This window comes from Scyliorhinus canicula, unplaced genomic scaffold (genome assembly GCF_902713615.1).
Source record: "Scyliorhinus canicula unplaced genomic scaffold, sScyCan1.1, whole genome shotgun sequence".
NCBI classification, from domain to species: Eukaryota; Metazoa; Chordata; class Chondrichthyes; order Carcharhiniformes; family Scyliorhinidae; genus Scyliorhinus; species Scyliorhinus canicula.
The window spans coordinates 322,789-334,032 of NW_024055458.1; the positions used below are offsets into that span (position 1 = coordinate 322,789).

Consider the following 11,244-nt stretch of genomic DNA (forward strand, 5'->3'; position numbering starts at 1 on the left):
AGGGGGAAGGCGTCCGGAGGAAGTGAGGTCACTAATGGTGTTGGAGATAATGGTTTGATGTTCAGTGGTCTGGGCATGGTCCAGGGGGAGGTAAGAGGAAGTATCGGAGAGTTGGCGCTCAGCCTCTGCGAGGTAGAGGTCAGTGCGCCAGACGACAACAGAACCCCCTTTGTCAGCAGGTTTGATGACAAAGTCGGGGTTAGACCTGACAGAGTGAAGAGCAGAAAGTTCAGAATTAGAGAGGTTGGAATGGGTGAGGGGGGCAGAAAAATTAAGACGGTGGGGGGGGGGGGGGGGGGGGGGGGGGTGGGGGGGGGGGGGGGGGGGGGGGGGGTCCACTTGGAGGCAGAATGTTGGAGGAACATGAAAGGATCAGCGGAACGGGGGAAGGATTCTTGCCCAAAGAAGTGGGCACGGAGGCGAAGGCGACGAAAGAAGAGTTCAACATCATGCCGAGTCCGGAATTCATTGAGATGGGGATGCAAGGGTACAAAGCTGAGTCCTTTGCTGAGAACAGCATGCTCAGCCTCAGAAAGGGGAAGGTCAGAGGGTATGGTGAACACGCGGCAAGGGCTGGGGTTGGGAGAAATGGGGTACGAGGGATTGGGACTGGTGGAGGGCCTGGGATGGGCAGTGGTGTTGATACTGGGAGGAATAGGGTACGAGGGATTGAGACTGGTGGAGGGCCTGGGATGGGCAGTGGTGTTGATACTGGGAGAAATGGGGTACGAGGGATTGGGACTGGTGGAGGGCCTGGGATGGGCAGTGGTGTTGATACTGGGAGAAATGGGGTACGAGGGATTGGGACTGGTGGAGGGCCTGGGATGGGCAGTGGTGTTGATACTGGGAGAAATGGGGTACGAGGGATTGGAACTGGTGGAGGGTCAGGGATGGGCTGTGGTGTTGATACTGGGAGAAATGGGGTACGAGGGATTGGGACTGGTGGAGGGCCTGGGATGGGCAGTGGTGTTGATACTGGGAGAAATGGAGTACGAGGGTTTGGGAGTGGTGGAGGGTCAGGGATGGGCTGTAGTGTTGATGAGTTGTTGAAGCTTGCGTTCCTTACCATCTGTAAGAAAGTCGTTAAGACGTCGAATGATGCGAAGGATGAAATTAAACTGGGGACAGGGACAGCTTTGAGAGAGAGTAAGACGGTGCTGCTGGAGAGAGATAGAACATAGAACAGTACAGCACAGAACAGGCCCTTCGGCCCTCGATGTTGTGCCGAGCAATGATCACCCTACTTAAACCCACATACCCGTAACCCAACAATCCCCCCATTAACCTTACACTACGGGCAATTTAGCATGGCCAATCCACCTAACCCGCACATCTTTGGACTGTGGGAGGAAACCGGAGCACCCGGAGGAAACCCACGCACACACAGGGAGGACGTGCAGACTCCACACAGACAGTGACCCAGCCGGGAATTGAACCTGGGACCCTGGAGCTGTGAAGCATTGATGCTAACCACCATGCTACTGTGAGGCCCCTTAGATGTCGAGTGTCTTCATGTGGCGCTGCATGACACTGAGTGTGGCTTTCAGGATGCGGCGGGAGCAGCGGTTGGAAGAATGTTGTATATCCTGGAGGTACCCTGTAATTATGGGAAGGGATTCACTCAGTTATCCAAGTGAGGATTTACCAGGATGTGGGAGCTGAGCTGGTGAGGAAGTGAGCGGCCTTTAATAAGGTTCAGGCTGCTCTGTGTAAGAAAGGAGTTTGATTCGGGGTGGTATATCCGGCAAAGCTGCGGGTTACAAATGAGTCCAAAGACTTCCATTTGGAGACACTGGAGGAGGCGAATGCCTTTATTGTAAAGCATGGATTGGGGTCCAGTTATCTGTATTGGACAAGATCTACATTCCTGTGGGGTGGGATGGGTGTTGTGATATCCTGGATATAGTTTTTGACATTTTCTGATAGAATCTGTTTTTCTGTGTGGGGATGAAGAGAGATTTTCTTTACAAAGCACAACGCAGATCTGTGTGTGTGTGTGGCGGGGGGAGGAGTGGGGGAGAGAGACCCGTTGGAAATTGAATCTATTAAGGGAATGCATTCTCAAGTATGTCTTATCCTCGAAGTGGGCAATTATTGGTGTTCTTTTTTTCTTGTTCTCCTGAGAGAAGCTGTCCCGCCAGCTGTCAGCTGGTGAATGGGAGTGAGATTGGGGGGAGTGTAGCTGCAGCCGGTGAACCAGTTTTGGTTGCTTCAACAAGCTCAGCGTCAGGGCCGGAGCCCCGGGGAGGGAGGGGGGTTTGGATTCAATTTGTGTGTCTAGGTGGGGAGTTGGTGAAAAATAGGGGAGGGGGGGTTAGTTTGCTGATGATGACTATAAAACTGTTTTTGTTTTACTCTGAAGATGTGTGCGCGTGGCGGTCATCTTGGGTGGACCCTTGGCCTGTACTTTTTTTTTTTTAAATTTAGATTACCCAATTATTATTTCCAATTAAGGGGCAATTTAGCGTGGCCAATCCACCTACTCTGCACATTTTTGGGTTGTGGGGGCGAAACCCACGCAGACACGGGGAGAACGTGCAAACTCCACACGGACAGTGACCCAGAGCCGGGATCGAACCTGGGACCTCAGCGCCGTGAGGCGGTTGTGCTAACCACTAGGCCACCGTGCTGCCCGTTGGCCTGTACTTTTTGAAGATTTGCTGGATAGTCCCTCACGGTGGAAATGGCTGATTCCGTGATGGTGGCTGGTGTAGAGACCCTTGATTCAGCTGCTCACCTGGAACGCCAGGGGATTGGGTGGACCAGTGAAGGTCAAGGGTTTTCGCTCACCTAAAGAATCTAAATGCTGGTGTGGTGTTCTTGCAGGAGACTCACTTGCGGGTTAAAGATCAGACCGGACTGCGGAGGGGTGAGCCAAGTGTTTCACTCGGGCTTTGACTAAGGGTTAGAGATCAGACCGGACTGCGGAGCGGGGAGCCAAGTGTTTCACTCGGGCTTTGACTAAGGGTTAGAGATCAGACCGGACTGCGGAGCGGGGAGCCAAGTGCTTCACTCGGGCTTTGACTAAGGGTTAGAGATCAGACCGGACTGCGGAGCGGGGAGCCAAGTGTTTCACTCGGGCTTTGACTAAGGGTTAGAGATCAGACCGGACTGCGGAGCGGGGAGCCAAGTGTTTCACTCGGGCTTTGACGGAAGGGCTCGATGTGCTGCAATTCTAATCAATAAACAGATCCCTCTTTCAGTCACCAGGATCATTGCGGACACTAATGGGAGATACGTGGTGGTCAGTGGGTCATTGGCAGGTACACTGGTGGTGCTGGTGAATGGCTAAGCCCCTAACTGGGACGATGTGGCATTTGTAAAAAGAAATTGTTGGGATCCATCCCAGACCTGGATACACATCAATCAATGCTTGGCGGAGACTTCACTTGTGTACTGGATCTGGAAATGGACTGGTCCAAGCCCATTTAACCGCTATAAATACACAATAACGGAGTGGAATCTGGACGGACCAGGCACCGGAAACTACAACAACGAACCCGGGAAAAACATAAATAAATCTGTTCCCCATCAGTAAATTGTAAAAGAATTATGGGACACAGATTTAAGATTGTGAGCAAGGTCTACAGGGGAGATAGGAGGTAGTAATTTTATACAGTGAGTGATAATGATCTGGAACTCAATGCTTACACACAAAGGTCGATAATCTCCAGGTCCTGATAACCCGAATGGTGCTGTCAGAATTTGATGTGAGGATTGGTTGTGAGTTTCCTGTCTGCGAATCCCTTTCTAAGTCCCTGTGAAAGAAGTTTACAAAGGCATCACTGTCAGTCCAGAAATAAAATTCAGGAAAGATAAACATTTCTCCTGGTTTGAATTTGCTGTGTAAATCCTCCCCTACTAATCCCCTGTAAAAGGAGTTTCCAAAAGTAATCACTGTCAGTCCAGGAGAGAAATTCACCACATTCTCCCCTCCTGCTCCCTGGTCCAGGATGACCACTCATGCCCCCAGCTGAACACTGACCCTCTTGTCATCAGCAGTCCCCTGATTTGAGGGTGATGTTGACTCAGGGTTGCGAGTTTCTACCCTGGGTCTTCATGTGGCTGAACAGAGCCACAGAGCTTTGGACACATGGGACAGAATGTCCAATGAGACACTGAAATCCGGAGAGCAGGATTGGCTTCATAGAACATAGACATAGAACATAGAACAGTACAGCACAGAACAGGCCCTTCAGCCCTCGATGTTGTGCCGAGCAATGATCACCCTACTGAAACCCACGTATCCACCCTATACCCGTAACCCAACAACCCCCCCCCTCTAACCTTACTTTATAGGACACTACGGGCAATTTAGCATGGCCAATCCCCCTAACCCGCACATCTTTGGACTGTGGGAGGAAACCGGAGCACCCGGAGGAAACCCACGCACACACGGGGAGGACGTGCAGACTCCACACAGACAGTGACCCAGCCGGGAATCGAACCTGGGACCCTGGAGCTGTGAAGCATTTATGCTAACCACCATGCTACCCTGCTGCCGTTTCTTTTCTTTCCATCTCTGCCACCGCTTTGCATCATCAATAAGACATTGGGACTCAAAGACTAATCCAGTTTGATGGACAAGTTGTCTCCATTCTGAACAATGGGGAACAAGCTCCTCCCACTCATTGAAACATCGCCCCGACAAAGATGAGAAACGCGCATGCGCCCTGATGCACATCCAATAAAGATGGCGGCCGTTAACCCGAGCCTAAATGAGGAGCTGCAGCTCCGCTCGGTACAAACGGGGTCCCGGAAACCTTTCCGAGGATTGTAGCTTACAACAGTTTTACACGACGTTTCCGCCGGCTCCCACGATCTCTTGCTCCCTCCATATTGTTAATCGTCTCTCACTGATTTCAGATCTGAACAACACGCTCTTTCCAATGCCATTACACACACTGCGCATGCTTCAATCACAGTCGGCCCCGCCCCTCATTCATTCCGATTGGTTGGAGGTCTAGCTGCTCCTGGTCTGTCCTCTAATCCCGCCCCTCCTCTTCCTATTGGTCGGGAGCTGCCGTCAATCACCCGGGCATTGTGACGGTTCCAGATGGAGAGAGTGGCCACAGGCTCAGGCTGACTGGCTGATTGTCCAATAATAACAGTGAGAGTCTCAGTGGGACAGTCAGACAATAATAGTGGAGATGGGGCCCAGAGGAGAAACAGCAAAGGATTCACTCACTTTGAGAGTAACAAACACAGTGTCTGTTCCAATAAGAGTCAGGCTGCAGTGTGTGTGAGTGAACACATCATTGGATCCAATGTAGAATCATAGAATCCCCTCAGTGCAGAAGGAGGCCATTTGACCCATGAAGTCTGTAGCAACCCTCTGAAAGAGCACCCTACCGTGGCGAATTCCCCACCCTATCCCCGTAACACCTCCCGGGGGCAATTTAGCACAGCCAACCCACCTAATCTGCACATTTTTGGACTGTGGGAGGATGCCAGAGCACCCGCGAAAGAAATCTACGCAGATGCAGGAAAACTCGACAGAGACAGTGACCCATGGTCAGAATTAATCATAGAATCTACAGCACTGAAGCAGACCATTCGGCCCATCAAGTCTGCACCAGCATTACCTGATCTGGCCAACCCACTGAAATGTGGGTAATTCTGAATTGTACTCTGAAATTGCCAAGCAAGCCACTCAGTTTAAGGGCAATTAGGAATTGGCAACCAAGCTGGTTTACCCATGACACTCACATCCCATAAAGAACAGAGAAAATCAAAGGGCTGTTTCCAGTGCCGGTTTCCAAGGAATCGGTACTGGGCCCTTCACTCCTGGTTTACATCATTGATTTGAAATTAAATGTAGGAACATGAAGAACATAGAACATAGAACGATACAGCGCAGTACAGGCCCTTCGGCCCTCGATGTTGCACCGACATGGAAAAAAACTAAAGGCCATCTAACCTACACTACGCCCTTATCATCCATATGCTTATCCAATAAACTTTTAAATGCCCTCAATGTTGGCGAGTTCACTACTGTTGCAGGTAGGGCATTCCACGGCCTCACCACTCTTTGCGTAAAAAACCCACCTCTGACCTCTGTCCTATATCTATTACCCCTCAATTTAAGGCTATGTCCCCTCGTGCTAGCCACCTCCATCCGCGGGAGAAGGCTCTCACTGTCCACCCTATCTAACCCTCTGATCATTTTGTATGCCTCTATTAAGTCACCTCTTAACCTTCTTCTCTCTAACGAAAACAACCTCAAGTCCATCAGCCTTTCCTCATAAGATTTTCCCTCCATACCAGGCAACATCCTGGTAAATCTCCTCTGCACCCGTTCCAAAGCTTCCACGTCCTTCCTATAATGAGGCGACGAAGTTTACCTGTGACACAAAAATGATTGAACACTTGAGGAATAAGGAAGAAAGCTAGAGGGAAAACAAGGCAAAGGATTACATGATAAATGGCAGGACAGGACTAGCTAGGCCAGAGCTAGATTCCTGTGCACAGGAAGATTGCACCAGAGAGAGCACAGAGGGGATTTAAGAACATCAGCCAGAAATTGACAATGTTTGCTCTGAGGAAAGTTTGGATAAACTGGAGCTGTTTTCTTTGGAACAGAAAAGACTGAGGGGAGACCAAAATTAAATTTTGAAAAGCAGCCCGGCTAGTTCAGTCGGTAGAGCATGGGACTCTTAATCCCAGGGCCGTGGGTTCAAGACCCACATTGGGCGCTTCAGCTTCTTTAATCTAAGAATATTGAGTTGAGCTGAACTGTTTATGGGAGCACTGTTGCGCCAGGGTGCTGGGTTCAATTCCCACTGGGGACACTGTCTGTGCAGTCTACATGTTCTCCCAGTGTCTGTTTGGGTTTCCTCCGACAAGTGAAAAATGAAAATCACTTTATTGTCACGAGTAGGCTTCAATGAAGTTACTGTGAAAAGCCCCTAGTCGCCACATTCCGCCGCCTGTCCGAGGAAGCTGGTACGGGAATCGAACCGTGCTGCTGGCCAGCTTGGTCTGCTTTAAAAGGCAGCGATTTAGCTGAGTGAGCTAAACCAGCCCCTTGTCCTGAATTCCTGAAAGACATGCTTGTTAGGTGAATTGAAATTCTGAATTCTCCCTCTGTGTACCCGAATAGGTCCAAAGTGTGGTAACTAGGGGATTTTCACAGTAACTTCATTGCAGTGTTAATGTAAGCCTACTTGTGACAATAATTAAGATTATTCTAAATGTATAAAATTCTGGGGGATCATGGTGGCACAGTGGTTGTGTGCCTGCATGCTGGGGACCCAGGTACGATCCTGGCCCCAGATCACAGTCTGTAAGGAGTTTGCACATTCTCCCATTATCTGTGTGCCCTAACCCTAACCCCCACAACCCAAATATGTGTAGGTCAGGTGGCTTGGCAAAACTAAATTGCCCCTTAATTGGAAAAAGATATAAATTTATATATTTTTTAAAATTCTGAGGGATTTATATAGATTGGATAGGAAGGTCCTATTCCCTTTGGTTGAGGGATACATATAAAAGGGGGCAGAGATTTAGGGAAGGACTAGGTGGTTTAGAGGGTGGTGAGGATCTGTGACATGCTGACAGAAACCCTCAGAACATTTGTAAAGTATTTCGATAGACATTTTAATTGATGTAACTTAAAAAGCTACAGACCACAATCTGGAAATTGGGATTAGGCTGAATACGTACTTTGCAGCCACGATGAGCTAAATGAAATGCAACAGGAACAACAAACTTCAATAAAAACCCGGATAGTAACTCTCACTACTAACAAGGTCAACAGTTTGCCCAGTTTTGCTGCCAAGTATGCTAATGCGGACATTTCCAAATTTACCTGCATACAAATGAGTACAACAGCAAATTATTTAACTTCTCCAATGTGATCGGTGTAATTAGTCTCAAATTTAACCTGGAATGGTCATTAAAAGTTTCCCAGTCACTCTGATATCTGAAATCTTTGTCCTCAGACAGAACAGACAAACCATTTTACCTCCCAATGATATTCAGGTCCTGATGAATCGAGTAACTCAGTCAGAGGATGATGTGATGTTTGGTTTGAAGTTCCCGTTGGCAAATCCTCCTCTTTCTAAATGAGTTTCCAAAGGAATTTCACTCTCTGTCCAGGAAAGAAATTCGCAAGATTCTCTCTTCCGGCTTCCGGTTCCTGGATGCCCGCGCATGCGCCCTGCTGCACATTTCCGCTGAGAAAGATGGCGGCCGCGCAGGCGCCCTGCTGCATATCGCCACCAAAACATATTAAGAAGTCTTACAACACCAGGTTAAAGTCCAACAGGTTTGTTTCAAACACGAGCTTTCGGAGCACGGCTCCTTCTTCAGGTGAAGAAGGAGCCGTGCTCCGAAAGCTCGTGTTTGAAACAAACCTGTTGGACTTTAACCTGGTGTTGTAAGACTTCTTACTGTGCTCACCCCAGTCCAACGCCGGCATCTCCACATCATGGCTACCAAAACATATGACAGCCGTTAACAGGGGCTGATCTGAGAGAAAAACACCGATGCGACCGCCCCATTCTGCACAAACAACGAACGTAATCAAAAGTGCCGGAACCAATTTATCACCCTGAGGAACAAAATGGAATAATGGCAGATAAGGCTACCCGGAATGCCCGGCGCGGCTGAATGCGCCCTATCTCCATCTCAGGAGTCAGAATGCTCAGGAGTCAGAATGCGCAGGCGCAAGTTGCCCCGTCCCAGGAAGTGGCCTCTCTGTGTGGAGCATGCGCGTTGCTGCTCCGGGCTGATCGCAGCCGCAGTGAGAGTGATTGCGGCTCTCAGAGGCTGAATGAGAGCCGCCGCGCGCGGGGACAATGGTGAGAACCCAAACCCCCCAATAAGACCCATTGGTTTTATTGTCAGTCTGCAGACAGGAGCTGGAGAACTGAACCCAGGCAGAGGAGAGGGAGGGAGAAAACTGGGAGTGGAGGAAAGAAATGGTGAGATGGGTTTGGATTTCAGCCCAGGGAGAAGGGAGAGTGTGTGGGACGGGGATTTACAGCTTTGGGGGAACAAGAGAGGGAAAAATATTCCAGAGAAACTAGAATTGTGTGTTCAGAATTTCTACCCTGGACTGACAGTGATGGCTTTTGTAAACTCCTTTTACAGGATATTGGAAGTGGAGGATTGGCTAACAGAAAACTCAAACCAAACATCGAGATCTGACAGTCACTCAATTTATTAAGAGCTCAATATCTTCAATCTTTGAATTTGGAAGGAGAAGGGTTTGTTCTGTTTCAGCAGGGTGACTCCAAAAGTACCGAGACCCACCCCCATTGAGAGTTTTCCAGTCCACTGACTGTGGAGATAGTTTTAACCAGTTACACAGCCTCAAAAAGAGTATCACATCATTCACTTCAGGGAGAAATTAAACGCTTGTTTGTGTGTGGACAAAGCTTCAACCAGGAGAGACATAAAGACTCCTCACCATGGAGAAAGTGTGGAAATGTGCAGACTGTGGGAAGGGATTCAGTTACCCATCCCAACTGGAAGTTCATCATCGCAGTCACACTGGGGAGAGACCGTTCATCTGCTCCATTTGTGGGAAGGGATTCACCCATTCCTACAACCTTCTGACACACATACGAGTTCACACTGAGGAGAGGCCATTCACCTGCCCTGTTTGTGGGAAGGGATTCACTTGGTCATCCCACATTGTGACTCATCAGCTTGTTCACACTGATAAGAGACCATTTACATGTCCTGACTCTGACAAGAGTTTTAAATGTAAAAAGGATCTGCTGACACATCAACTTATTCACACTGGTGAGAGACCGTTCTCATGCTCCCTGTGTGGGAAATGATTCATTCAGTCATCCCACCTGCAGACACATCAATTTGTTCACTCTGATAATTTTTTTAACTGTCCTGACTGTGAGAATTGCTTTAAAAACAAAAAGGATTTACTAACACACCAATATGCTCACACTGGGGAGAGACCATTCACCTGCTCTGTGTGTGGGAAAGGATTCAGCCGTCCATCTGCCCTACTGAACCACCAGAGAATTCACACTGGGGAGAGGCCATTTACCTGCTCTGACTGTGGGAAAGGATTCATTAATTCAGCCAACCTTCTGATACACCAGCAACTTCATACAGGGGATAGACCGTTCACCTGCTCTGAATGTGGGAAGGGATTCACACGTTCATACAACCTTCTGACACATCAGCAGGTTCACAGTGAGCAGAGACCGTTCACTTGCTCAGTGTGTGGGAAGGGATTTGCTCGTTCATCCAACCTATTGAATCACCAGCGAGTTCACACTGGGGAGAGGCCATTCACCTGCTCTGTGTGTGAGAAGGGATTCAGTCAGTCATCCAACCTGCTGACACACCAGAGAGTTTACAGTGGGGAGAGGCCGTTCACTTGCTCCATATGTGGGAAGGAATTTTCTCATTTATCTTATCTTCTGAAACATCATCGCATTCACACTGGGGAGAGGCCATTCACCTGTAATGTCTGTGGAAAGGGATTTACTCAGTCATCCCACTTGCTGACACACCAGCGAGTTCATAAGTGACTACAAATTTTGGATTCTACCTTTATTGATGCTGTTAATCATGTTCAGCAGTGAATCAGTTTCACTGTGACTGTTTTCATCTGTTGATGAGGTTTAATATTCTGAATAAATGTGAAATAAATCAGCTTGGTTTGAAACATAGAACATAGAACAGTACAGCACAACACCTTCGGCCCTCGATGTTGTGCCGAGCAATGATCACCCTACTCAAACCCACGTATCCACCCTATACCCGTAACCCAACAACCCCCCCTTAACCTTACTTTTTTAGGACACTACGGGCAATTTAGCATGGCCAATCCACCTAACCCGCATATCTTTGGACTGTGGGAGGAAACCGGAGCACCCGGAGGAAACCCACGCACACACGGGGAGGACGTGCAGACTCTGCACAGACAGTGACCCAGCCGGGAATCAATCCTGGAGCTGTGAAGCATTTATGTTTTTGCAGGTTTTTATCTTTTCCACCTGTGTTTAACATCACCTGTCTGTAGCTCAGAAAGGACAATCTGGGGGAGGATCACATGGCAGGAACAGAACTTCAGCCTGGACACAGTCCTTCAGGGTCACACTGAGAGGGACAAACAACACTTTGGTCTTTCTCATCTCTCTTCACTGACAGCAAAGTCCCCGTGTGGGTTAATCCTGAGGTGTGAGTGGAATATATCCCAGCTGTTCTCTTCCATGGTTCAGAGCTCCTGGGCATGGAACAGAAACTCCTTTATAACTGTGTTTA

General features: G+C 48.8%; 1 non-coding gene across 1 annotated transcript; it reads left to right on the forward strand.

The window, feature by feature from the left end:
- Positions 1 to 6,622: 6,622 nt before the first annotated feature.
- Positions 6,623 to 6,695, forward strand: trnak-cuu. Its single transcript has one exon. It is a non-coding gene; the product is annotated as a tRNA-Lys (tRNA).
- The last annotated feature ends 4,549 nt before the right edge of the window (positions 6,696 to 11,244 follow it).